A 27426-nucleotide genomic window follows, 5' to 3' on the forward strand; every position below is an offset into this window, starting at 1 on the left:
GGTTTCGGGCACATCCCCTGAAGGGGGTGTGCATGAGGCAGCTGATTGATGTTTCTCCTTCATCAGTGTTTCTCACCCTCTATCCCTGTCCCTTCCTCTCTGTAAAAAATCAATAAAATATACTTTTTTTAAAAATCTAGGATGTGGACAACTGGAGAAAGAGGCATATATCTTAGTGTGTAAGCTCACAGGTTTCATAGTCATACAAACTCCTCCACCCCTTACAGGCTTTATGACCCTGAGCTGGTTACTCCACCTCTTTGCTTTCTCTAAGCCATCCTACGAACCCTGTGCTTCCACACCCCAGCAGTCCCCCACCACCCCGGGGCCACCACTTTACTTGTCTTTCTCCCCAGCTGAACTGGGAGCGTTTTAAAACTGGGGCCAGTGTTTTCCCCTAGCCTCTCCTCCCAGCATCTCACACAGTGCCTGCCACGGGAGGGTGTTGCCTGAGTGTTTGTTGACTGTTGAAGTAAACAGTTCTGAACCCATCACTGATGAACCGGCTTTCTGAATGTGGCCTTGGCCTCGCAAAGGAGTTCAGAAAACAGCATCTGAAACTCTGAGAGGGAGCTGGCCTGCCCCACCAGGAAGTCCTTCACGGAACCAGGATGCTGATGGAATCTCGAGTGGAAGGCAAGGGGCCTGCCCAGTCTGTGTCATTGCTTCTGAGCTCAACACGCGGGGGGTGAAGAGGCCACTCCGTGGAGTGCAACATCGGTGATCCCTGAGACCCGAGTCCCTTGCGTTCCTCAGCCTTGGCTTCCTTCCTCCCCATCTTCGAGGACTCTGTGCCTCAGACCGAATGGTGTGGAGCAGAGCGAGGTGGGACCCCCTTCCCCCGCACAGACAACGGCAGGACCAGCATCCGGAGCTCTGCCCCATGAGCACCTGGGGCCGTCAGATGGGAAGTGCGGCAGACAGAGCAGGGAGGGTGACCGTGCCTCTCCCAGCAGCGTGAGCGACGGCCTCGGCCTCTTTGGGACAAGCACCCACACGCAGCGGTGAGTCAGAGAATCCAGCAGCAGATGGAACACCCACTGTGTTTAAAAACAAAACACAAAAGCCACGGCTCCTCCAGGAACCCAGAGGGGAAGAGGTCCCTGGAGATGGAATCGGAGCGGCCTGGTGAGGACTTTCCCAGCAAGCCCCAGGCAGTTCACCTCCAGGTACCGGCTCCCAGCAGCCTTGCAAGGTGCGTGCGGCTCTTCTCTCCATCCACCGATGGGGAAACTGAGGCCCCGAGAGATGAAGCAGCCTGTCCGAGGTTGTACAGGTAGAGAGAGAAGGTCCCTGGATTTTCCCCTTGGTCTGTGATCCCAAAGCTACCACCTCAAAGAGCTTAATGTCTAATGGGAAACACACTCACATATACAGACACGTATCCACTCATCTATATGCACACATGTTCTCATATACCTATCTATATGGACACATACTTACACACACATAAACACAGACTACTTGTGCACACACTCACATGCATACATACTCACCTGCACATGCACACACATGGCATCCAGCATAGGGCTGCCTTTCCCTGCCCCTCCCGCTCCTCCTAAAAGTCCTGGGAGTTCGCCAAGGACTCACCTTCGCAGAAAACACAATATTTTTAAAGGCTCCTCAAAGAGCAGAGGACTGGAAAGGCTTTTCAGAGCATGCGGTGACGTTCCTGTCTGGAGATTTTTATTTATTTTTTTAAATATGTTTTTATTTATTTCAAAGAGAGGAAAGGGGAGGGAGAGAGAGAGAGAGAGAGAGAGAGAGAGAGAGAGAGAGAGAGAGAGAGAGAGAGAGAGGAACTTCAGTAATGCACATCTGCTACTGGGATCGAGTCTGCAACCTGAGCATGTGCCATGACTGGGAGAACTGGTGACCTCTTGGTTCCTGGGTCAACGCTCAACTACTGAGCCAGCCCAGCCAAGTTGTGTGGATCTTTTTAATGATCAGTGAGGATATCTCACTGTTGACCCCTTGAAAACAGTTTGGGATCCACAGAAGTTGCTGGTCTCTGGTTGGTTTTGTTAAAAGCCAATCAGATGGCCCTGACTGGTTTGGCTCAGTGGATAGAGCGTCAGCCTGCAGACTGAAAGGTCTCAAGTTTGATTCCGGTCAAGGGCATGTACCTTGGCTGCAGGCACACCCCCATTAGGGGGTGTGCAGGAGGCAACTGATGGATGTTTCTAATGCTTTATCCCTCTCCCTTCCTCTCTGTAAAAATGCAATAAAATATATATTTTTTTTAAAAAAGCCAATCAGATGAATGCAGAGACCTGACCTTCTAGTTCACACTTTAAAAAAAGAAAGAAAGAAAGAAAAAGACATCCCATCCCTTCCTGTGGGATTCCCTCTCCTCCCAACCCCCCTTATCTTTTTGATACGAAGAGGACTTACTCCTTTTGTTACACATGACATCACAGACCGTGAGCGGATGCATAATCCTTCCAAAGCTTCTGTTTGAAGCAGTTCCCTTCAAGATGGGTTGTGCTCAAGACTGTTTTCCAGGTTCTGAGATCCTTTCCACATTTCTTTTCTTTCCCACAGCCAGCCCCAGGAAAAAAAAAAAAGAAAAAAAGAAAAAAAAAATGGACTGTGGGTCAGGTAATGTAAGCAACAGACCGTGAGATGATTGCCAAAAATGTAACCACCCAATCGGCTCCAAAGGAAAATATTCATTAAAGTGACACATGTTAATAGGATCGAATTCAAAACACGTGTTTGGACACGCAGATGTCGGAAAGTGCCATATCCTGATTAGCTGAACTGGTCTCGGTGCTTTCAGATCTTCCTTCCTTATTTTGATTGCAAGTCAAGTTTCGGGGAAATTCTTTCCCACTACTGTCTACTGATCACATCCCTAAAGCATTCAGAAATCTCCCTCGTTTCCTATAAGAAGAGATGGAAAGCACAACCGCAAATATTTGTGTAAATGTCACCATGTATTATTGGAAGCTTTGTTCCGTCAGTTAGGGAATTATGGCAGCAAATTCTAGCTGGACTCCGTTCAAACCCTCCCTCTACGGAACACGCACACCCAGACACACCCACACACTGGCTCCCGGCTCGTCCCAAGTGGGAAGGATTGACCATTTCTCTGACCCTCTGCCTTACCTCTGTGGCCCTGATAACAGCCAACCCCTCTGGATGATGAGATGTGCTTTGAAAGCTACAAGGTCCATGTTTCTTTCTTCTTATTTTTTCATTTTTTAAAATTTTATTTTATGGTTTAAAGTATTACACATAGTAGTACATATATCTCCTTTTTCCCCCCAATGACCTTCCTCCAGCCTCCCCTACCCCTGTCATATGCCCTCATCCCACCCACCCCCAGTGTCTTGTGTCCATTGGTTGTGCTTATGTGTATGCATACTTTTTTCATTTTTTTTAAATAAACACATTTTATTTTATTTATTTATGTATTTAATATATTTTTATTGATTTCAGAGAGGAAGGGAGAAGGAGAGAGAGAGAAACATCAATGATGAGACTGAATCATGGATCGGCTGCCTCCTGCACGCCCCCTCCTGGGGATTGAACCCAGGACCCTTCAGTCCACAGGCCCCTCTATCCACTGAGCCAAACCAGCTAGGGCAAGCACATGTTTCTTATGACTGATTCCAAGCCCAGGAGGAGAGGAAAATGAGAGAGAGAGATTCTCACCTGCAGAAGGCAGACAACCAGACAGAGAGGAAAAGACAGAAGGCACCTTCAGAAGGCGGCTGGCCTGTTGAGCATCCTCGCTTATCACTCAACTGAAAAGGAAGGAGCGAGTGAGGCAGCAATATTTAGCTTTAACTCTTTCCTGGAATGGTCTAGAGCCCGTGTTCAGAGTTGCATTTTTACGGAGTTAGATCACAAATGGGACCCGGCTCGCTGTTCAGTCATTTGTCACCAAATTGCAAGAATGCGGTGTCCTAGCATGGAAAGAATGTCATGCCTTAAACATTTATTTCTGGCCGTGTCTTTCCCAGCCTTGAGATCAAAACTTCAGCTGGTAGATAAGCAGGGTTCGTGAACCCCTCCTGCCACCCACTCCTTACCTCCCCTGACAGACAGCGCCCCGCATGCCCGGCCTGGCACATTCTTCTCCATGTTTTAGCCTGGCCTGGCCGGGGCAGCAATGATCTTGAACCTCAGTTATGTTTACACAAGAAGTCTCCCTCGAATTTTCTCAGACCCATTCATCCCTTGGGTAGGACCAAGATTCCTCTCCCTGGTGTTTCTAGGGGGAAAAAAAGTTCTGTATTTTATGAACTGAATAAATATTGGCCATTTCTCCAGGTCTGTCTCTCTCCCTCATGGCTTTCTCTGTATGACATGTGTGTGTATATGGAGACAGGATGGGGACAGCAAGAAGAGTCTGATCAATTTCCCAAGCATTCAGGTGCTAGATTGAGTTCTCTTTGGGCAATACCACAAAAGGCTGGAATTGGCTGACTTCCAGAAGACCTGTGCCTCAGGGGTGATTCACCACATCGGAATCAACAGTTCCTTGCCCAATAAGTAAAAGCTTTGGGCCCTATATGGTCCAAGGCAGTTGCACTTATCCAGAGAAAAATCTAGATTGGCGATCTCTCTACATTCTGTCTTTTAATACTGTGTCTGTCTATCTGTGCTCAGAACCAGCACTGACCACAGGAATTCAGTCCACCTATTGGCCATCAGATTTTCCCCAAATTAAAAAGAAAATAAAAAAAGATAAAAGCAGCCCTAGCCAGTTTGACTCGATGGATAGAGTGTTGGCCTGCCGACTGAAGGGTCTCAGGTTTGATTCTGGTCAAGTGTACACGCCCAGGTTTCAGGCTCCATCCCAGTAGGGGCGTGCAGGTGGAAGCCGATCAATGATTCTCTCTTGCCCTAGCTGGTTTGGCTCAGTGGATAGAGCATCGGCCTGCAGACTGAAGGGTCCTAGGTTTGATTCTGATCAAGGGCATATGCCAGGGTTGTGGGCTTGATCCCCAGTGGGGGATATGCAGGAGGCAGCCGATCAATGATTCTCTCTCATCATTGATGTTTCTATCTCTCCCCCTCGGTTGCTCTCTGAAATCAATAAAACTTAAAAATAAAAATAAAAAGATAAAAGCAATATCGTTAATAATGAGCAAGAAAACATTGGCTAAAATGAATGACATCTGGATCCAAACCAAGAGTTAATGAAATTCATTCCTATTCACACCTAAGCAGTGTGCACTGCTTTGTCCTAAGCTGTCTGTGCAGTATCACTTTGCATAAGAGCCATCGTGGGACCCAAAACAGAGAAACCCTATTGCTGAGGAGGCCGATAGGCCCTGGGGTTAGGCTACCTGAGATCAAACCCCAGCTACCCCTCCTAATGGTGTGACCTGGGGCAAGTTACTCAACTTCCTAAACCTCCGCTTCTCAAGACAGGGCATAATGACAGAAGCTTAACTCCTAGGGTGATTGGGAGATTTAGATGAGATAAAAGGGTCATAAATGTGAATTATTATTATTATTATTATTACATATTATTAATGCACTATAGTAAATCCTACTTTAAGGACCTATGGGATTTTACCAGTTTGTTCATTTATCACCTTAAAGGGATCATTTTGTGAAGGAAAAAAAAATTGTTTTGCAGAGTGAAAAATTGTTCCCTAATTCATTGTGGTTATATATATAATTTTTGCCCAGAAGATAATTACATCAATTTCATTAATGTTTTACTAAAGATATTTGCACACACATAAACATATGTAAATATTGCATAAATTTATATAGGTATTATGTATGTTTTCCTTCCCTTGAATCAAATATCAGAGCTCTACAAATTGGAGCATCTATTTAACACACACACACCAATATTTTTTTCTTCTCTAAAGATCCCAAGAGGAAAAATAAAGTCATGTAATAATCAGCAGCTTCCTGTACTATACTCCTCCAGGTTTCTTTCAGCGGACAATGTTGAGTGACTTACATGTATCATCACCATTACTCCATCGACAGTCTCAGCCTAGATCTGCCCTAACAGATCCAGTCACTGTGAACAAAGTCTCCTAGGGTTACCAGCCCAAATGCATGGAGTTCCACACTCCCCTAAATGCTCAGAGCATAAGTCATCCCTTGTGTTGACTTGAACTGATTCACACTAACCAGGAATTCCCTGATTGAGTAGCAATCCGTCAAAGGATTAGTGAATCTTTCTCTCTCTCTCCATATATATACACTAGGGGCCCAGTACACGAATTCGTGCACCTTGAAAGGAACTGTGGGCCGCAAGGATGCAGTGGGCACAGGGGCAGGTCCCGGCCCATCCTCTGTGCCCCCACAAAGCCCCTCCCACCACAGCCTCCACCCCTAGTCCCCTGTCTGCTGGTAGCCCCACTACCACTGCCACTGCTCCCACACACTGAAGGCACCGGCCAAACTTGCACTCGTTGATGGCATGGAGCAATTGGGGCCGGTGCCAGCAGTGGGTGTGAGTGGCAGATGCTGCCAATCACCCCTCAGAAACAGGGAGAGGTGGAGAAGCCCTCAGGGGCAATCAGGGCCAGCAGCTACAACTTGCACTCACTGATCATGGCAAGTGATCAGGACTGGCACCAGGCACCGGCAGTGGGTGCGAGCAGTGGCTCTGGTGCCGGCTGCCGGTGTGAGTGGGGCTGGCACCAGCAGCAGGTGGCAGGACCACAGGGCACAGAACAAAACATTTTCAGTAACCACCAGAGGCTTGCCCCACCTTGGTCTGGTGCCCCCGTTCACCTGCTTCACCATCCCATCACAGCCACTGCCCACCATTTTCTGTACATGCCCCTGGTGGTCAGCACATGTCATAGCAACCAGTTGTTCAGTTGTTCCGGTTGTTCTGCCATTTGGCCTGTTTGCATATTAGCCTGTTATTATGTATGATGTGATGCAGAAATGTAATATCTCATACAGAACAATGTAATATCCCATCTCACACACCTTTATCTCTTTGGCCATGATTAGAGTTCAGCCACTCTGGGTGATAAGATGCTGTCTTGCTTAGGTTTTGTTTTTATTTTGTCCTACTTTTAGATCTGTTTGTTTGCCTAAATACAGATGCCAAAATACAGATGCCATGTTGTCTTTCCTTTGACTTCCTTACATACCTAGTAATTCTCCCAACTTTCTTGTGTCTGACTTTTACCATTCCATTTACATTTTCTTGTCAACGTGTTACCCCTAGAAAAGGTACCCAAGATGAGGTGCAACCGATAAATAAGTAGATATTTTTTCAGTTGACACATATTCTATATTTCAGTTGACACATATTCTATATTCAACTCTATGTAGATTATGTCACATCAGTGAGGAGGTGTTTTGTTCATAAGCCATCATCAATGCAGGACTCGAGGGGACAATAAGTAGTTCTTCTTCACCCTCCAAGTCAGGATCCACTTAAGAGAAAGAAGGAGGAAGAGAAGAGAAAGCAAGAAGAATAGCAGGGAAAGTGAGGGAGGAGGAGCTAGGAGACGAAGCTCTCTCACCTACACGAGTAAGAAATATTAAAGATACTCAAAACCTCAAAGCCTTGTCTAGTTCCAACGTCAAATCCTATCTGAAATGGTTCCTGCCTACACCTAACTCATCCACTCTGACTGGATTACTGCACACACTCACCCATTGCCGTATCTGGCCAATATTGGTGAAAATCAAGAATGTTTCGTCCTTTAAATAGGTCGTTCTCATTCATTGAGTTCAGTAGGCTGCAGTTGACTTCCTAGTTTCTTTCGTTTTCCTACCCATGGATGATGGCGTCCGGTCTTTGCAATAACAATGAAAAGCTCTCAGGTCTTGTTAATGGGGCCCTTGGCAACATCCATCTCTTCAGTTTAATTAAGGGTGGGAAAGTCGAGGTAGAGATGAGGAGAAAGGCGAAACCTGCTGGGCATTATTCTAATCAGGGCTGTGTGTCTGGCATCTGGCCCAGACCAGCTCCTGTTTTGCAGAGCAGTGATCCCCAGGGTGCTAGAGAGGAGAAGAGCGAGGCCAAGCAGGTGCTGGGGTTTCCCTGCTCACCATTCAGGAAGGTCTCCTTGGCTCTGTGCCGGAAACTTTGACCTTGCTATGGGGCGTGCGCACGTAGGAAAGCCAATGAGCTGGCCATGCCTCCAGACCAGGCTGAGGGGAGCAACCTGAGAAAAAGCTCAGAGAAACAAAACCGTCTTGGTCTGGAGAACATAATGGCTATTCAGGCAGCGAGCTGGGCTGAGAAATGTCAACCTCCTGTGTTTGGAGGCATGTCTCCAAGTGGATGATGTCAGAGATATGGAAATGGAAATTGATATTCATCAATCACAATACGCCAGGCAATCAAGGGCTCCACTGAGAGCTGCGTTCTCACACAGACATGATCCTTAAATGCCACAAAGGAGCAAAACTGCAATCCGAGCTCCTCTCCCTAAAAGATGTGAACAGAGCCTCCTTGCAGGAAAGCACAGTGGATAGTTTTCACAGCCCCCCTCTTTTTTTTTTCTTTTTTTTTTCTTTGTGGTTGAAGGTCTAATGTAGAGAGAAAGGGGGACATTTGTCACTTTCTAAGGATTATGAAAAGTGATATGAAGGTATGGAATAAAGTGGAAGAGTCCATAGAATGGGAATCAGGAGGTCTGGGGTCGTGTCCAATCTCAGAAAACACACGGCCCAACCTCAACAGGTCTCAGTTTTCTCATTTGTAAAATAGAGGATTAGATTGGTGGTCCCCAAGTCTCCTGCCATTGTGAGAGTCTGTGACTTGAGACTTTATTACCAGACATCGGCATCCTTCTGCCAGGGAACTCTGATGGGGCTTGAGATTCAGTTAGTTTTCTCTCCTTCATCTGTAGTAACAGTCAATGCACCAAAACAAACAAGCAGAAATGGAAATCAGATTAACTGCCATGATTTAAACATAGTGAATCTCATGTTTTAACAAAACGAGGGGGAAATAAGAATACTATACACTGAGTGGCCATATTATTATGATTTCTGAACACATAATAATCTGGCCACTCAATGAATATCCTATATAATAAAAGGCTAATATGCAAATTGTCCCCTCAACCAGGAGTTCGACCAGCAGGCAGGCTGGCCAACCACCCATGTCTCCTCCCCCTGGCCAGTCTGGCTGGACCCCACCCATGCACAAATTCATGCACCGGACCTCTAATATATATTTAGCGATCATAATAATCTGTCCACTCAGTGTATATGTGTCTGATCGCTCACATACTATTTTTGGGGTTTCTAGTGCATGATTTATTTATCTTCCTATTTCTCATACCTAAGTAACTGAAGTCAGTTTAACAAACCAGGTTGACTGAACAAAGCCTTTAATGATAGCTTAAATGCTTATAACCCAGTATCAGAGACATCTATTTGGGGTACTTTTTTGTGTGCTATTTATTTTTTGTCTGGTTTCTTTTTTTAAAAGAATGACAGATCTATATACTCACTGAGCCACCACCCTCACATCAGACACACATTCACCAAGGTGAGCTAGTGTCCCAAAGGCTGGAGATAAGGTGGGAGAAGGTGCTAGACATCCGTGAGCTCACTGGCTGGAGGCTGTGGCCATGACAAATCATAGGGTTATTTTAATAACAGCTTACTTCTCCATCATCTCTCTCCTTGATTTCTTCACCACTCATCTTTGAATCATCTAGGTCAAGTCAGTGTCTGGGTACTGCTTGTTTAGCTTTGGATATCTCCCTACTATGCTCATAAGCAAATGAGTTGACCAACAGTTGTAGCATTTATTATGTAACCCTCATGAGGGCAAGACCGGGGATTCTTTATTTTCTTCAGCCTTGACACAAAGTCTTAGAAAGACTTCTATTCCTGGCCCTGACTGCTCTTGTGGGGCTTCAAAAAGGCAGGCCCTCTTTAAACTTCAGTTTCCTTGAATATAAAATCAGATCACTGGAGTTGACTGTCTTAAATCCTTTCTAACCTCCAATGACTGTGATTATTTAACACGAAAGAAATGTTCATTACTCAGCGAGAAGGAATCTCTGGCACCTAAAAGTCTATTTTGAAGGAAGTGGAGTTTAGTAGTGAAATATGACCCTCGAAGTACCCTGAAGAAGCAGGGACACGGTTTCAGATGCTAATGTCCACTTCAATACAAGCGACAGAAAAGTACGAGCTTTGGAAGAGTTGCAACTAGATAAAAAGAAAGCTAGCTACTTTTGCTGAACATTGCTTTCTAATTTTTCCAAGCCAGATACAAACAGGTCCTCAAATCTGATCGGAGACTCACTGTGTTTTAATCTGAGCTTCCTGTTCTGGTAAAATCAGGGCAGCAGGTTGTAGCAAATAAGCCCTGACCCCCAGACCATGAAGCCAGGCCACCGTGTCCCTGCTCTGACAATAATAGCTGAGGACAAACCTGGCCTTTCTTTGTTCTTCATAAAATTAAATGGTCAAATCTAGAGGCTGCAAAAATCCCACACAGTTCTGCCATCACATGGTTTGGGGAGGTATGTAACATTAGCATGCTTTTCCTTATCATACTTCAGAAACTAGCCTTCAGAAGTCCTATGCAGCATCAACTGAGCCACATGAGATACTCAGGAACCAAAAATCTGTCATTCTAATTTTATCTAAATTACAACAAACTCATAGTTTCCTGTGTTCAAGGGAAACCAGGAGGCGCAGACCAGCTTATTTGATAAGTAAGCATCTATAGATGCATGGAACTTGGTTGACACTATAAAAGGTATAGGTAACTATCATAGGCTCGGTCCTCAGGGAACATGATGTTTCTTCTGAGGTCAACTTTTCCTTATTTTTCATTATGTTTACCATTAGTTTATAATCATTTTTATAATTAGCAAGAAATAATATTTTCCAAAGAAGTTCAGGTAAGAGGTGATGGCTACCTGAGCTCTAATATTATTATACCATGGCAATGAAAAGCAGGAACTCAGGGATGTAATGTGGAAGGTTAGCTTTTGGAATCAGATTCTTCAACTTCTTTCTCCATGTTGACCAATAGTAGCAACCCTTTCAGCTTTCTTATGGGAGGGGCTTCATAGAATAGTGTTTAGAAGCGTCCACTTGGGGTCAGAGAGCTTGGGTTTGAATTCTGTTCCGCCATTGACCAGCTTGGTGACCCTAGTCTCAGTTTCCTCATCTTTTCTTGTTGTTGTTAATCCTCACCCGAGGATATTTTTCCATTAATTTTTTGAGAGAGTGTTGAAAGGGAGGGAAGGAAAGAGAGGGAGAGAGGAAGGGAAACATGGATGTGAGAGAAACACATCGATTGGTTGCCTCCTTTATGTGCTCTAACCAGGGATTGAACCTGCAACCCAAGTACAGGTCCTTGACCAGGAATGGCAGGTGAGAATTCTACCACTGAACCACCAATGCCCGCCCTTGACCAGGAATGGAATCCAAGACCCTTCGGTGCGTGGGCTGATGCTCCAACTCCTGAGCCAGGGCTCCTAGTCTTTAAAATGGGATTAATAATGCCAAGTTTATAGGACTATTGAAAGGACTCAATGAGATAATACATTTGACCATTTAGTAGAATGCTCTCCACTGATAGGGCTCAGTAAAGGCTGACTGCTATCTTGATGATTGTTTTTTGTCTTGTCCACCCTTTACGCAAAGATAAAGAGGAAATGGGTGCTCATAAATGAGGTTCCTCAGCCTCTGGATCATCGGAGATAGAGAGGCAGTGCCATGTAGATGGAACAGTGAGAACCACCAAAGGCCAGAGCTCCATTCCAATACACCGTCAGCCATGTAGCTCTCACTTGTCCCCAGCACTGATCAGGTGTCCTGTTCTTGGCTGCTATCATGACTAGATGCCAGCTGTCTGACACCTCCCGGTATCTGGTGACTGTGTTGCTACCCACCTCGCCAACCCATCTTCTTATATTACAAATGGAATGTGATTTCTGACTGTGGGCATGACGCTGACCCGAGGCCCTTGGACCCTGTCCTTCCTCAGCTTTATCCCACCAAGAATTCTGTGCATGAATGGATGGTCTCCGTGAAATGCTGGGGCCACATCATTGTCTGAGAGAGCTCCTGAAAGACGCCAAACGGAAGCATAATTCCTTCCCCTCGGGACCATCTTGCGTGACAATGAGTGCTCAGGAATTAAAATAGAAGGTTTGTTTATTGCAAATGAAAAACTGGCCAAAAGGAAGCAGAGCCTTTGTACTGAGGCTTTCTGTGACTTTTCTGGATCATAAAATGTTCTTCATTATTCACAGCTACAAAACAGAGGCATTTCTGTGGTTAGTGCTGAAAAATTATGTGGCCATCATCCAAAACATAATATTGACCTTCATTGACCCAAAGGAGCAAATTTATTACTTTTCATCTGCTGTTACAGATTCTTCTTTTCCATTATGCTATCTTTCCTTGCTCCTCTCCATGTTCACATTTATTTCAGAGAAAGGAGGGCTATCAAATAGGACATCAAGTGATAAAAATCAATCCATATTAAAGTGTTTAAATAAAATTCTGTACCAACGTATAATAGCCCATGTAGGCAAACATTTAGATTAATTATGCAGCCAGCAAACTGAATAATTAAATTAGGCTTCCCTAAATCAATAGATACAGAAATGTACAGAGAGAGAAACCAGCAAAACTCTCAATGGTACAGTAGCAGCTTGGTGGTTGAAGAGGCAGACACAGAATTAGGCCCTCCCTGCCTATGCTATTGAATTATTTTTCCACACTATCCCCTTTGGAGCAAAGCACCACATTTTTTAGACTATGTTTCTTTTGGAGTCCTCTTGGAGACAACAAACATTATTAAAATAGGAGGCCAGCAGATCAATGATTCTCTCTCATCGTTGATGTTTCGATCTCTCCCTCCTCTCCCTCTCTGAAATCAAGAAAAAAATAATAAAATAGGAGGCAAGGAATGAACATATGTCGACATGGTGACTGTTGTGTATTGGAAACTCCCAATGAAATAACTTCTTTCTAGTTGGCAACTGGGGGTGTTGCTCAAACAAGGGTTTCCGGGCCATCCAACCAAGTGGATGTGCCCAGATGACTTGTGCTCAAGCACTGAAATTCGACCAGTTATTGTATTTATTGACCTTTGTAAAGTCATGGAGGACTTTGACCTATTGTGCCAAATAACACAATATAAGTGTGACAAAAAAAAAACAAAAAAAAACAACTCACATATTGAGTTACGGCATGTGAGTGATGGTCACACCACATGACATTACCAACCACGCGATGGCAACCACCTTGTTCGGATGCCCTAATCCATTAGAGGTGGTGGCAATCCATTAAGTAATTAATCTCTCAGCCATGCTTGTGTCCCATTGTACCAACCAACAGTATACCCCAGGCCTGGAAATACGGGAAAGCATTCAGATGTGAATTGCCGAAGTAGCCACAAGGAAATCTCACTGCACACATACGAGCTCCGTGGCCCTGGAGGGATATCTCCCCATCAGCCTGAGTAAACTATTACATAACAGCTAAGCTATAATAAAATCCTGATTCCAAATCAAGTAAGTCTCCCAGACTTCGAAAATGAGTCACCAACAGCTTTATAAACAGACAAAATACTTGACAAGGAAGTCTCTGATAATTTTTTAGTAATTATGTCTGCAAATTGTTCCTTGCTGACATCACCATCAGAAATGGTTTCCCATAACTTCGCGCGTTGCCTCTTCACATCTGTTCATTAATCACCGATGCCTTGAATCGTTCTATCACTATTAGGTAATTCACAGGGTTTATGCGATTCCACAGCGCTCTTCTCAGTGGAATTCTTAATTATTGGCATCCGTGTGATCAAAGCCAGTATAATCACGGTTGCATATTCCTCGGAGTTTGTGTGTGTGTGTGTGTGTGTGTGTGTGTTTTTCAGTACAGATCCATGATAAAGACATACTTTATCCTAAAATCATCATTCGCAAAAATGACACAGCTTCTAAACATTTTTTTTTTAATGCAAGGAAGAAAAGAGGGGGCATGATGGGAGGTGGGTGGCGGGGGTCACTGCATTGACATATTGATGTTAAAAGACATTTCGAAGCCCTGGCGTCATCTCTCTTTGTGTTGAACATGAGACTTAAAGTTCTGCTCTGACATGTGGTTCACAAATGAGCCCAGAGCCAGATCCGAGTGTGAGATCCTGGGTTGCGCGCACTGTATGGTCTGGCTGGGCCTGCGGGAGAGAGCTATGCCAAAAAGCGCTGATGACCTACAGTAAAGAAAGAACAGGCATGGCCCGGGCACATGAGTTCATCCCCGGAAGGAGGGCCACAGGGCAGAAAACTTCAGTCTGAGACCCAGGAACACTGTTGGGAACAAAAGGACTCCTTGGCTTGAACAAGGCCATTCTAGTGGACGTGACCCAGAATAAACTAAGTCCTTGATCTCTCTGTAACTGGACGCATCCCGTGATAAACACTGGCTCCCTGGAAGCCTGAGAAAGTACACTATTTAGAGGAGCTCAAGCTCTGTCTAAATGGAATTTGGATTTCTCCCTGAATGACCTGTGTGGTTGGCATGCCAACTTGCCACTGGAATGAAGGTGGCGGAACATGTGGAGGAATGAGCCCAGGACTTCCTGTTGAAAACAAAATTGCTATCTTCAACCAGGTCACAAGCCTTCCGGGTAATAGTTAGAATAAATATATGGCAGAGACGCTTTCTGTGGGGGAAAAATGGGAGCTGTGAGGGTAGGTTTTAGCTGAATGCAAAAGGCTTTTTATCACTAAAGCCATTCAACCAGCAAAGTAGTGTTTCATAACAGCAAGCATCCTTGTAGACGCTGTGTGGAAGGATCATGTAAGAGACTCATTCATTCATTTATTCATTGATGGCTCGGTGTTTATGGAATGCCTATTAAGCTTAAGGTGCTGATAACGCTGAGATTAATAAGATAGAACCCCTGACTTTCAGCAATTCATGGAACAGTGGGTAAACCACAACCAAAGACAGAAAATTAAAACATAACATAGTTGCCCTGACTGGTATGACTCAATGGTTAGAGTGTCAGCCTGTGGATCGAAGGGTCAAGGGTTCGATGCCCAGTCAAGGATCTGTACCTGATCGGATCCCCAGCCCCAGCTGGGGTGAGTACAGGAGTGTCTCTCACACATCGATGTTTCTATATTTCTCTCCACCCCCTCCTTACCCCTCCTGCTCTCCCTCTCCCACTCTCTATAAAAATCAGTGAGAAAAACATCCTCAAGTGAGGATTAACAACAACAACAATAAACAACAGTTAAATGAAGACCTGATAATATGACCCAGCTTCGGGGCACACATAAGACCTGATTTTAGAAGGAGCTCGGGAAATATTTTACTGATCCTCTAATTGGTTACTTTTATGTGCTTCCAAAGAAATTATATAAATAAATAAACCTTCAGTAATAAAATTAATCTCACTTGGAAATTTTGAAATTCCATGTGTGGCTTCATTCTATTTCAAGCGACGTCGCTGCTGCTGTATTTACAGAGACCGGATAATCATAGACCATGTAGAGGGAGTTTATGCATGGGGTAAGGACAGGGCCCATCTCTGAGTCCATCAGACTCCACACTTCATGCTATCGGCTAAAGAACTGCCAATAGAAAGCTAAAAAACAATGTGAATGTGTCATTGTTATACTGCAGATGTCTTTCTAGCAACTACCCTTTGTTGATGTAAGAGTCCTGCTTAGGTCAAAGCCATTTGTGGAAGAAGCTCATTGACAATGACTCATCACACAAGCATCTTTGAATTCTTGGCATTTTCTAATAGGGCCATCATGCCGATAGCTGCGGCCACAGAATCTTAAACTAACAAATCACTCTCCTTTCAAATAGGCACTGATCATAATCGTATTCAAGAATTTTCTGATTCTTACGGCACCTTGTAGATATGCTACTTAGGAGTTTAATAAGTGAAAGAAAAAAAAGCTTCAGAAAAGAGTGAAACAAAAGAAAACCTTAACTCTCTGTGTTAAGAGAATTTACTCTGTGTGTTAAAAGAAATTTTGGGGAATGAATACCATCTATGTTCATAGATTGCTTTATAATACGAGCTCTTTGTGGTTCAAGATTGAGCTGTGATTCTCCTTAACTAGAGTGTTATCATCACCTTGAACTTGATAAGAAGTGTGAGCTTTGCACAGAGATGGAGAGGCACATGGCTGCTGGCTGCATGTAGAGATTACAGTGAGGCTCCTTGGGGGGAGGAGAGAGAGTTCACTTTCAGAGAGGAGTGGAATTTTCAGGTAACCCCGGGAAGCACTATAGGAATAGATTCCATTTCCGATCACTGTAAATCCTAACCCCTACCTTCCTCCCTCCAGAGTTTATAATCCTGCTAAGGAGCTCACGGTCATAGATGAGGGTCTTAGGATAGGAAGAGCTGACCCTGACACCTACAACTCTTGACTTTAGTCTTGACCTCTTAATTTCCACTTGAGGATTACCATGTAGGTGCCTTCTATGACTCAGTGTTTCAGGGGAGAGATGGTGGTGAGCATTGATGACAAACCCAGACTGGAAACTCTCTCTTCTCATCAGGGCTTTGATCACTGATGACATGGGAATCCTGATGCAATTTCAGTCTCCCCGAGCTCTGCAGAGACTGCCTCTGTCATTGGTATTGATTTTGTCTCATAAAATTTGGGCACAGCAGGAAGCTCACGATGGGCACTTGCAAGTGGAATGACAAGAGTCAGTAAGAATAGCCGTGGAGGATGATGTCAGGGCATCTCCGTTTCAGGCCCGGGTGAGCCCGGAAATGTTCTAGCTACTGGCTCATCGATAAAAATAGCTGCCATCAGCGGGTGCCAGGTACTTCACAGGGCTCTCTCCCTGAGTCCTCACAGCCACTCTGTGAGATGGGTGCTCAGGTATTCCTGTGTCACGCATGAGGAAGCGGAGGCCAGGGGAGGTCTGGCTACTAGTCAGACTCTACAGGGATGGGGGCTGGAACACAGCCTACATTCATCTGACTCCACGGCCTGCTGCCCGGCTGGTTTGGGGAAGCTGAGACTGTCTCAGATGAACCCCTGGTTAGACCTTACTAAACTCTAAATAGATGTATCTTCGGATATAAGAGGGGTGTTCCAGAGAGAGGGAGGGTCAACTGCCAAGACACAGCTTGGACCCTTAGGAAGGCTGTCCTAGAAAGTCCTCGATGCCCTAGCCAGCAGTCGGCAAACTCATTAGTCAACAGAGCCAAATATCAACAGTACAACAATTGAAATTTCTTTTGAGAGCCAAATTTTTAAAACTTAAAACTTCTTCTAACACCACTTCTTCAAAATAGACTCGCCCAGGCCATGGTATTTTGTGGAAGAGCCACACTCAAGGAGCCAAAGAGCAGCATGTGGCTCACGAGCCGCAGTTTGCTGACCACAGCCCTAGTCAGTTTGGCTCAATAGATAGAGCATCAGCCTGTGGATTGAAGGGTCCCAGATTCGATTCCAGTCAAGGGCAAGTACCTCAGTTGCAGGTTTGATCCCTAGCCCTAGTCAGCATGCATTCAGAAGACAACTGATGGATGTGTCTCACATCAATGTTTCTCTCTCTCTCCTGCTCCCTTTTATTCTCTCTAAAAATCAATGGGAAAATGTCCTGTGGTGAGGATTTACAAAAAAAAAAAAAAAAAAAGAAAGAAAGAAAGAAAAAGTCTTCCATGATAAAGGGCCTTGCTCAGAAAATCCGAGAGACCTCATAACTGGATGCCTCTCTCCATAGAACAACTAAAAAAAAGAAAAAAAATCACCTAAAATTGGCAACACAATTTCAGTATCAGTTTAACCCCTAATTCCTGCAAGAGGCAAACCAGTGACTCTCACTTCCCCTTAAAACTTGTCTCTTTTGTCCCTTTTATCATCATGTTGCGCCAGTGGACTTTTGTCAAGATGAAAACCCCTTAGGAACATGCTATCTTTGTTTTCTGATCCAAATTTGGTCATTAAATGAAGGACTCCCACACAATGAGAAGCGAGACAAAAAAGTGCAAACTCATTACCTTGAAACCTGAGAGTCCTTATCTTAACAACTTGGGTCAGAAATGTTATCTTTGGGGGAGAGAATCCAAACAGGGAAAAAAAAAAAAAAAAAAAAAAAAAGATGATGGCATTTCTCTCAAAGAGACAAGCAGGAAACATTCTAGGAAGGTGGGATGACCCCTTATCACAACCTGTGGAGACCCTCTCAATATGGAGGCAAGCTCTGAATGCAGTCCTTAGAGGCAGAGGAAGGAGGAAGTTAAGAAGAAAAACACTGATTCCTCACAGAAGGAAGTTCCAGAAAAGGGTGACAAGGAAGGGAACCAAAGAACAGTGAGAGGGGACCTGTCAGACAGCAGTGAATCTCAACTTAAAAAAAAATTTTTTTTTATTAAATATATTTTCATTGATTTTAGAGAAGAAGGGAGGAGGGGGAGAGAGAATCATCAATGATGAGAGAGAATCATTGATCAGCTGCCTCCTGTACATCCCCTACTGGGGATCAAGCCCACAACCCAGCCATGTACTCTTGACTGGAATCAAGCCTAGGACCCTTCAGTCCCCAGGCCTATGCTCTATCCACTGAGCCAAACCAGCTAAGGCTTAATTTAATTTTTTATGAAATTTATTGGTTTCAAGTTCACATTTCTATGATACATGATCTGTATATCACATTGTTTGCCCACTACCCAAAGCCAACTCATCTTTTGTCACCAAATATTTGGCCCCAGTTGCCCCCAACACCACCTCCTTCCCTCTGGAAACCACTGTCTTCCAGGAAGTCAGGGAAGAGTTCAATGCAAGGGACAGGCATCTCCATTACCTAATTTCACCGAGTTAAATCTGCCACTTGCTTTTATGAGAAGGAATGGAACTCTAACCATATAGCCAGTTGTTAATCAAGTGCTATTTAGAAACAGAAATCAATTCCATATTCAATGTCATGTGCAGGTAATGACCTCATGCAGTGTGCATCAAAACGATGCGTGACCAGCCCCATTGTTGTCGTTGTTATCATTATTATTATTATTATTATTATTATTTATTAACCACAGTGGTTCACAGTGGCTGAGATCAGCCCCGAGTGGATGACTCACATGCAGGCTGATCTACATAAATAGCGAGCGCTAAGATTACCATCTGGTATAACAATCTACATCACAAGCATCCACGTTTCCTGTGAGCCAGGGTAAGGAAATTTCAAGCCTAAGGGAAAATGTTAGTAAGTTTCTCCAAGTACCTTCACGGAGAGACTCATGCGGCTCACGCAGAGGAGGGACAGGGAAACTGTGAGGTAAAGGTTACTCTCTCTTTCATCTCCCCCCAACTTCCCCTTCACCGGAGATGAGAAGCCCCATCTTTGCAACTCTGGCTCATCACTGCTTGAGAAAATGGACTTTGCTTAATTCATCTCTTAGCAAAGGAGTCCTAGGCATGTGTGGGTCACGTGCCCCTTGCAGGCCTACTGTGAGACACATATTTGAAACACCATTAAAAAAGGATAGGATAGTCGAAATCGGTTTGGCTCAGTGGATAGAGCGTCGGCCTGCAGACTGAAAGGTCCCAGGTTCGATTCTGGTCAAGGGCATGTACCTTGGTTGCGGGCACATCCCCAGTAGGGGGAGTGCATGTTTCTAACTCTCTATCCCTCTCTCTTCCTCTCTGTAAAAGATCAATAAAATAAAAAATAAAAAAAAGGCTAGTATACATTTAAAAACCTTTCTCCATTCCTTTATCTCCCTACTCTTTTATTTTTTTGGTCCCCCTTTGGATAAAGATAGCAACATGTGTGCCAGGCCAGTGTGACTCAGTGGTTGAGCATCGAGCTATGAACCAGGAGGTCACGGTTCGATTTCCTGGTCAAGGCACATGCCCCGTGTTTCAAACTCATTCCCCTGTAGGGGGTGTGCAGGAGGCAGCTGATCAATGTTGATGCTTCTCTCTCATCAATGTTTCTCTCTGTGTGTCTTCCTCTAAAATTAATTAAAAAAAAAAAAAAATATATATATATATATATATATATATATATATATATATATATGTATCTCAACACATGTCATGAAACAATTTCATTAATTGTAATAAGATGGAGTGTTTTTCTTTCAAAGAGCTCTCCAAGTATTGCATTTACAAAGATGGCAGTATTAAAAACAGAGTGAGACATCCCTAGAAATTGCAGCAAGAATTGGCCTTCTTGCCTTGGGGTGACTCTTACTCTCTGAGCTTCCCATTGGTAGCTGATGGTGCACCCCATGGCTCTACTACCTTCTTTTGGTGTCCTGGGAATTCCTCCAGTTTTCCGGGTGGCAGTGGTCCCATCCCAGCTGGTATTGGACATCATTGAGAAACAAAGTTGGAAATGCAGTCACTGTCAAGGCTTGGAAAAAGGGAAGTGATGACAAGGATAATCCAAAAACTACAGTCACTGTCAAATGTAAGGATCATCAGTCAAGCCAAAAAGGGTTAATTCTTGGCTTTGGAATGGGTCACCAAATCCAGGGAGTCTTCTTACTGAACTCCAACAAAGACTCAAATGAGTCTCTTCCCGGAGGATATCAACAACAACTCCTTTGGGGTCATCTGCATATATTGAACATTTCTCTTCACTTGAGGCACAAAGTGGGCAATTCACATCACTCAGTGCAGGATTGAGTTATATGTTGAGTCGTGAGAAATGCCCGTGGGGTGAGGAAAAGGAAGAAGACACGGATCAGGAAGTAGGTACCTCTTGCATGTCTCCAGGCCCACATGGCTTCCAATTAAATCTGTAATTCTATCGTCCCTACCGAAGCTGATGCTTACAGTAGTCATGGGTCAGGAGACGAAATCCTTGATTCCCCGGGGCAAATCGCATTTGAAAATGATGCTCCCTGCAATTAAGGTTTGCTGGGATTTTCTCTCTCTCTCTCTCTCTCTCTCTCTCTCTCTCTCTCTCTCTCTCTCTCTCTCTCTTCACATATGGCAGTATTTATCTTCAAAGTTTCTCTCTCTGGCTCACGGCTCCTTTGTAGAGCAGCTGGGCTTGTGTGGCCTAATTGTGAGCTTGAGCTGTTGTGTGATTCAGTAGCCTTGTTTATTTGTACAGTGGTTCAGTGGAATTTATAAACTGCATAATATTGTCCTGGAGTGTTTTCTTTTTATTAAGAAGCCGCATTTGAATGCTGGAGCACTCAAGGTATTTTCATCCCAACTTCCTCCGCTAATGAACGGCATTAAACAAGAAACGCTTGCGTTTCCATGAAGGGATGGAGTGTAGAACATGGAACGAGCGCGAGGGCGATGAATCAAGTTGAAATCCATCTTTGTTGTGCATACAAGAGCTTGTTAACAAATCCTCACATGTAACTAATACAAGCTGGAAGTTATTTCTAATGAGTCCTAGCTGTTCTCAGGCAAACCATAGAGTCTGTTAGAAAAGATTGCTTTTGCTATTCTTGGTCTGTCCCTGAGAAACTCAGTAAATGGTCCCAGTGACTTGTCACAAGTCCATGATGAAAGGTTCCCAGTACTGCCAGGCCTGTAAAGAGTTCTAAGAGCAATTTGACTGTCCCATTTAGTTACCTTTATTAAAAAGGAAGTTGCATGTGGGACTTTTTGGTGTGTGTGTGTGTGTGTGTGTGTGTGTGTGTTTTCCCAATCGGAATATCCTATATAATAAAAGGCTAATATGCAAATTGACAGAACTGCAGAATGACCAGTCGCTATGATGCACACTGGCCACCAGGGGGCAGATGCTCAATGAAGGAGCTGCTCAGCCAGAAGCTGGGTTCGTGGCTGGTGAGGGTAGCGATGGTGGTGGGAGCCTCATCTACCACCACAGCAGTGCTAAGGACCTCCAACTGCCAGCTTAGGCCCGTTCTCCATGGGGAGTGGGCCTAAGCCATCAGTTGGACATCCCCTGAGGGTTCCCGGGCTATAAGAGGGTGCAGGCTGGGCTGAGGGACAACCCCTCTCCCCCTAGTGCACAGATTTTGTGCATCGGGCCTCTAGTTTCTAAATAGTATGTGAATGGAATTTTCAAGGGGCTTTGGAGGTATAAAAAAAAAAATGAGTAATTTCAGAATCTGTGATGGAACTTGACATCTTACAATGGTAAGACATGTTAAAGCTGGAAAGGAAGTCTTGAGGCAAACTGAGGATGTCAGCGGGAGAAAGCACGTTAGCTGTTGGTCTAGCATTTTCCAACATGGTGTTGCTTTGGTGTGTGAGTCACCATCCAGTCTGGTCCTCTGCCTATTAACCCCACAATGGACCTTAGAGCTAGTCAGAGGCGTGAGGAGAGACTCACACACTATATTCACTCTAGGAGATTAGTGTAGAAACCAAAAGGTCAATTGCTCATTTATTTCGGGGGGTATCTATGTCTGGTGTCCTGGATGTTTGCCCCTCCCGTCTAAGACATCCCTGTCCATGTACTGAGTAGCTAAGAATATGGCTTATTAATCTAAATGTTGTTTGGTTGGCATGAAACTCAAACACGTGGGTTTGAAATGTCTTGAGAGTCATGTCATCTGAGCAACGATGACCTCAGGATCTAAAATCTGAGGACAAATATGATTCTAGTCTGGTCCCAGAACAAGAGGCCCCAGCCTGTTTGGCTCAATGGGTAGAGTGTCAGCCCGAAGACTGAAGGATCCTAGGCACGTACCTGGATTGTAGGCTTGCTCCCCTGCCCCAGTTAGGGCATGGTCAGAGCACATGTGGGAGGCAACCAATTGATGCATCTCTCTCTCATACTGATGTTTCTCTGTCTGTCTCCCTCCCTTCCATTTTCTCTAAAAATCAATGGGAAAATATCCTCAGGTGAGGATTAACAACAGCAAAAAACAAAACAAAACAAAAACAAAACAAAAAAAAAACAAGAGGCTTTGAGAAGCAGAGAACTCCCTCCTTACTATATATAATTTTGCATGAGAACTTGAAATCTAAACAGAATGACGAAGCATTCCTATTATAGAACACATTTCTTCATCATAAGCAAAGCCATTGCAATTGAAAAAGTTATTACAGAGTCCCTTTTTCCACCAGGGATACACTGATACACTGATCAAAAGTGTCGATCATCTTCGATCACCACTAACCTAGTTTTCCCGAAATGCCCAATGTCACCAGCCAGCTTGGAGGAAGACATAGTTATCTTTGCACAATGTGTGGCTTTGCTGGCGACGCTGGAGGGGACCCAGGAAAGGCCCATTGGTCCAGGGGCACCTGATGCCACAGTCGGCCTGTCGATATTCCATGAAGTCTTCAACTGGCTTATTGTCTCCCAGACTCATTTTGTAATAATTCTGGCAGGAACCAAGAAGGCCCAGTGACTCATACAGAAATACATCCTTTAAAAAAATAATAATAACAAAAATAAAACCTAGCTGACCTTTCCAACTTATTCAGATGTATACCTTTTTAAAAAAAAAAAAAATGTTGCTTGTTTTTAGTTCACAGAAAACAACAACACTGGTACTGTGAGGAAATGGGGTTGGGTGTCAGCCGGAAGTGATCCATGGGCCCTGGAGGTGGTGGCCAGGGGATCAAAGGTCATGGGAAAGGACAGTTAACTCAGAGAGGAAACTGGGGGTCTATGAGGAACCTTCCCAGCTTTGTTGAGTTAGTTTTATTATTATTATTACTTTGTTGTTGTGAATCTTTACATGAGGATATTTCCCCCCATTGTTTTTTAGAGAGAGTGGAAGAGAGACAGAGAGAAACATCGATATGAGAGAAACACATAGATTGGTTGCCCCCTGCACAAGCCCCGACCAGGGCCCGGGCCGGGCAGGAGCCTGCAACCAAGGTTCTTTCCCTTGAACTGAATTGAACCTGGGAGCCTTTGGTCCTCAGGCCGATGCTCTATCCACTGAGCCACACCAGCCAGGGCTGCTTTTTATTTTTCTCCGCTTCTGGACTCTAACATGTTGGGAGTGGCGGTGCACACAGAACCCTGATTCAGAAAGTCTGGTCACCAGACCTTCTGCAGGAAACAGAAGGACGAAAAGAATTCCGTGTGAAGAGGGCAAACTGGCCATGCGAGAGCCTGTTATCCTTCATGCGGAGGAAATTATCAGACTCTGGGTCCAGAAAATCTTTTTTGTTAAGTGTTCTCTTTGCTCTGATTTCTTGGAGTTAGGCTTCAAATGGAAATGTCATCAAAGGGGAACGTTCTCCCACAATTTTCCCCTCTCCCCTCCCAGATAAAGCTATGTCAGTGCAGTGATTAGTGTAGACAGATGTTAAGGATAATCTTTCTTTTGTCTGGACCCTCTCCTTCCCCATCCATTCTCCTTCCCCATCCACTTGCTTCTTTCAAAAGAGAAGGAGCCATGCTCCCGTTATGACATCTGTAAGAATAACTCCAAGAACTATTCTTGGATTGATCTAGGAAGAATTTACTCACCACTCCTTTCAGGATTAAGGAGCATTAACCTTTGGAATCCAGTCTTTGTACGCAGGTCAGGGTATTTTTAAGAATGGGAAAACCCAGGCTACCGATAAACAACCCGGGCTTTCAAGGGGGGTTATTTTTAGACCTGAGATTCCGAAGTATATAAAGTGACAGATACCAAAATGGCTCTCATTCGAGTGAATGTGCGTCTCCTGTCACCTTTGCAGATGCTCTGCCTGGGTCTGGAGCATAGCTTTTTAAATATTTTTTTAAACATTTTTTATTGATTTCAGAGAAGAAGGGAGAGGGAGAGAGATAGAAATATCAATGATGAGAAAGGATCATCCATCGGCTACCTCCTGCACATCCCCTATTGGGGATCGACCCCACAACCCAGACATGTGCCCTGATGGGGATCGAACTGTGACCTCCTGGTTCATAGGTTGATGCTCAACCACTGAGTCACACCAACCAGGCAATCTGGCACATTTGTACACACACACACACACACATACACACACACACACACCACACACATGGACCTTTCTATAAAACTCCACTGCCCTAACCTCTAATTTAGGTCATAACCCAAACTACAGTGAGGAATAGAAATACTCAACTGTTACCTGCAGATAAAAGACCATCCTTGCTGAAGTTCACTCCTCCTGGTTCAGAGTTCGATGCTCAACCACTGAGCCACACCAGCTGGGCAGGAGCACGCTTTAATGGAGATTTTGTTTGCCACTCATCTGGGATACGTGTCCCCCCCTGAAGGACTAACGGGATGTGAGGGTGAGAGGAACTGTTAGCCCTATTCTTTCAGAAAGAAAAGCTGCCATGTGTTCTGGCACCTGGGGAGGATCAGTGTCTCTAATTGGTTTTTCCCAGAATGTCTGAGTCTATTTATGATCCAGGGAAGCAGTATCATGATTTTTAAAATCGTAGTCAACAGATACAATATCTGGGGTTTGTTTTTAAAAATATCCAGTGAGATGAAGGGGAACGTGAGTGGAAATGTAGATATGGCTGGGTAGAGGACACATGAGCGTTTCTTGCATTAGCCTTGCTACTTCCATGAAGATGGGGAGAAGGGCTGAAACCTGCATGGCGCTGGTCTCTTTAGGAAGAGCAAGCAGGGCCTCATTTTAATGAATAAAATGTTTTCAGAACAAGAACCTTTCCAGATGCCAGGCATTAGACAAATGAGAAATAGAGCCATGCTCTGGCCGGTGTGGCTCAGTTGATTGGGACACATGCCCAGGTTTGTTGATTGGGACACATGCCCAGGTTTCAGCTCAATCCCCAGTAGGGGGCGTGCAGGAGGCAGCAGATAGATCTCTCTCTCTTTCTCTGTCTCTCTCTCTCTCTCTCTCTCTCTCTCCCCACCCCCACTCCCTTCCTCTCTCTAAAAAATCAATAAAAACATTACAAAAGAGAGAGAGAAATAGAGTCATGAATGAATTCAAGGAACTTGGGGAGGCTGGGGATTCTTTTTACAGCCGCAGTGCACGCCCTTGGGGTGAGGGTTATGACATCACTGGAGGTTTTAGAAACAATTGCTGAGCTCTGCAGGTTTGGCCAAGATTGCCCACCACTATCAGCCGCACTACAAAGCGCTTAATATACCCAGCCTTGCGGGAGGAGGATATCAGGCCGGAGAAATGGTGACATCATAAATAGCCCAGCATACAAGTTGAGGAAGGAATTTCTACTCTGCAGCTCTACGCATGACTCCAGTTGGTTCCCTCTGTTGGTAACGTTTTTCCTGACAGGTTTTCTTTCTGGTCTATTGAGGACTTGACCAATGGCCCATGGAATGTGTCAGCTCTAATTGCCTGTGTGGATTGGCACAAGCCAGGCCTCAGAATTGGAAGGTTGTCACGTATAACACAGTCCTATGGGGGGATAAACGTAGCCTGGAAAATGTTTTATCCAAACATTCCTTAAAAGCCATTGTGTTCTGCCATGGGAAGGGGCAGACAGACACCCTTGATGGAATCTGCTGAGTGAATTCCCCCGGGGCCAAGGTCTCTACACGTGTCAGGGCAGTGCTACCTGCCCCAGCCCCTCCGAGGACCTCAGATAAAGGCCAATGGCACTTTGGGGGTGTCCAGCCCAGGATAGCTTTCCAGAATAAGTGGGTAATTGGAGAGGGATAGATGAGGGATCGATACAACTGGGGTTGCTTTGGGTGAGTCTCCTCTTTGCTGAGCCATGGACACGGGTGTTGCGTAGTCGGCAGGCAAGAGCTGTCAAACAAGCCACATTGGTACACGTTTGAAGGAAGCTCAGAAGGTGTCTTCCGGGGGGAGAATTTGCCACTAAGAAAGATGCCAGGAGGCAAGGAGGTGATTTGATTGGGGAAATGAAGAAAGAACACCACCAACTTATTGAGCATCTATTCTCTGCCAAGCACTTGGCATTGTTGCCCATTTTATCGCAGGACTCACATTCTCATGCAGGGTCTGGTTTCTTTAAAATCAGTTGTGGCAACGTGGTTCCTGTGAACCAGTGAGCAGTCAAGTATTTGGCATAAGACAAATCAGTCACTTGCTTCTTCGTTCTGCTTTTCTCTGCACCTGGGCAGACAGGTGCTGAGGGAGGAAAACCAATGCTTGAGCCACATACTAGAATCTTCTCAGGATGATATCATTGCATACTTCATCAAGTTGGTCGATGTTCCTCTTGTTTCAGAAATGTCCCTCATTAAAGGCACATAGGCAGAAAGGAAAAAAAGCATCATGGGGGGCAGACAGGTGGAGAAGTAGTTACTTTGGCTACCTAAGACGAGTCAACTAGTTTAATTTTTTGAAATATGAGCAAAACTAAGCTGTTCGTCTTATGAGAGATGGACTGAGCGGATTGGAGGCGAATGGCAAAGCCAGAACTCTGTATCAGTTGGCAACAATCAAGAGTTGCCACCCGAGAAGGAGTCTCTACGAGAGAAACTCTCAAGAAAGTTCCCATAGAGAAAGCCAGGCCCACAGGAAATGTCTAGTTGAGATGACGGATCACAGGCCATCCCACTTGCCAAGCTTCCATCTCAGCCTCTCGCAGCCACTGTCATGAGAAGAAACACAATTCTTCCTTTCGTCCTGGGATACATCTGTTTGGGAAAATGACAAACTGTGGTCT

At 44.7% G+C, this 27426-nt stretch overlaps 1 long non-coding RNA gene across 1 annotated transcript in view; it reads left to right on the top strand.

The window, feature by feature from the left end:
* LOC311614271 overlaps positions 1–27426 on the top strand; it is a 409943-nt gene that overhangs the window by 286488 nt on the left and 96029 nt on the right. The gene's annotated exons all lie outside the window — the stretch shown is intronic.

The sequence above is a fragment of the Pipistrellus hanaki genome, assembly GCF_964339955.1.
Source record: "Pipistrellus hanaki genome assembly, chromosome: 20".
NCBI lineage: Eukaryota > Metazoa > Chordata > Mammalia > Chiroptera > Vespertilionidae > Pipistrellus > Pipistrellus hanaki.